The sequence below is a fragment of the Echinops telfairi genome, unplaced genomic scaffold, assembly GCF_000313985.2.
Source record: "Echinops telfairi isolate 266 unplaced genomic scaffold, ASM31398v2 ScPeMD7_7424;HRSCAF=8462, whole genome shotgun sequence".
Taxonomy (NCBI): Eukaryota; Metazoa; Chordata; class Mammalia; order Afrosoricida; family Tenrecidae; genus Echinops; species Echinops telfairi.
This window is the reverse complement of record NW_022111324.1, coordinates 8,686,295-8,688,029: the sequence shown is the minus strand read 5'-3', so window position 1 is coordinate 8,688,029 and position 1,735 is coordinate 8,686,295.

Sequence of the window (1,735 nt, the reverse complement as noted above, 5' to 3'; positions counted from 1 at the left end):
AGTCTTTACCATGTGCTCAGTGCTAAGCCATCTTCCTTTTAAAACCAACTGGCTTACAGGTTGTGGAAGGTCATCATGAGCCAGAGCCTTCTAGATGACAGGTACTAACACTAGCAAGAATAACAGCTTTCACCAAGAATCTTTACACTGCTGATGTAACAAACATGGCCAATCAAGTCCAAAAGAGGAATAGATGCAAACTGAAATAATGCTATATTTAAACTAAATATATTTAAACCAAATAATGCTAAACTAAAATAATTTCAACTGCAGAGAATTGTTTGATTACTAAGTTCCAAATATCTTAAACAGATTTCACATGCAAATATCACTGATCTTAGTTTTCTGGTTTAAAACGGGACACAAGTAACATTGTACCACATGTTACAGAGATCTTTTATAGGTGGCCATCATTAGGCAAATTTGGAGAGGTGGATCCAGTGTAGGGTTTTGAGATAAAACCCAGGATGTTCAACTGAATTTGAATTTCAGATAAGCAGCATTTTTCGCCCAGTCTAAGGGTGTCTTGAATATTGTATCATGCTTTTACCAAAAAAACAAAACAAAACACGGTTTATCTGAAATTCAAACTTAACTGAGTATCCTGTGTTTGTTACCTATGGCAACACCAATCCAGTAACTTAAAATTAATACTTGGTCCTAGATACTAGAACTGTAGTAAAGCTATGCAAGCAATGCCTTTCCCAAACATAGGCTCAACAACTCATTCTATAAGGGCTGCTGGATTACAAAAGGGGCCCTGCTAGGGCAGTAGGTAAAGCAGCCTTGAACTGCTGGAGTTGGCATTGACTCAATGGCAATGGGTCGGGTTTGAATTTAAGAGACAGCCCTGGGGGCATAATATTTACTGTGTTGATACTTGTTGTACTTGGTGATGGAAAAGAAAACACTCAACGTAGATGGAGTGCCCCACAGCTTAACCAAGGCAAATGATTTCACTAGGAAGTACATAAGAAAAAAATGCTTTTGGTAAATTCTATGACCTAAATAATTTAGCAACAATAAGAAAAAGATGCATGTGGAGTTACAAATGTATGTATGCACATATATATGTATGTGCTTGGGTGGGTAGTCTGGAGAATAAAAACCAGTGAAGCTATATACCTGGAAGAACTTTTTATCAAGAAGGTGTCCCAGTACAGTCCAAATCAAGTCAATGGATCTGGTGGAAGTCAGGTCTCTTTAAACTCACATAGCTGAAAGCTGATGATGCAGAAAAATGAAGCTGGACACAGGAAGATCACAGGCTGGTGAATGCAGACTTGTGGATCCAAGGTCATTGGAAACATGGCAGGGTGCTGACAGGGTCAGAAGCTCACATGGGGCCAGCCCTGGAAGCAGACACAGAGTCCCAGCAAGGAGGAAGGCAAAGGGGTAGAGGGAGGAAAACTCCCCAGTTTCTTTCTGATAAAGAAACCACACCCCCAAGAAGGCATCACAAGGTTACCACTTGACTGACAGGTTGGACTACAACCCTAACTTCACACAGCATAAAATCTAACATCCACAGTATGAAGTGACAATGTGTGCATATGTCAATGTGTCTGAATGTATAAACATGTATTTGAATTGTATAAACATGTAATTTAAAATATTTAAATTTCATAAGGCATGAATGTATAAACATGCACATATATGTATGCATATGTATATAATATATGAAATCACTTAGGGTGCACAGTTATAAATATTTATTAGACATAGCTGACAACCT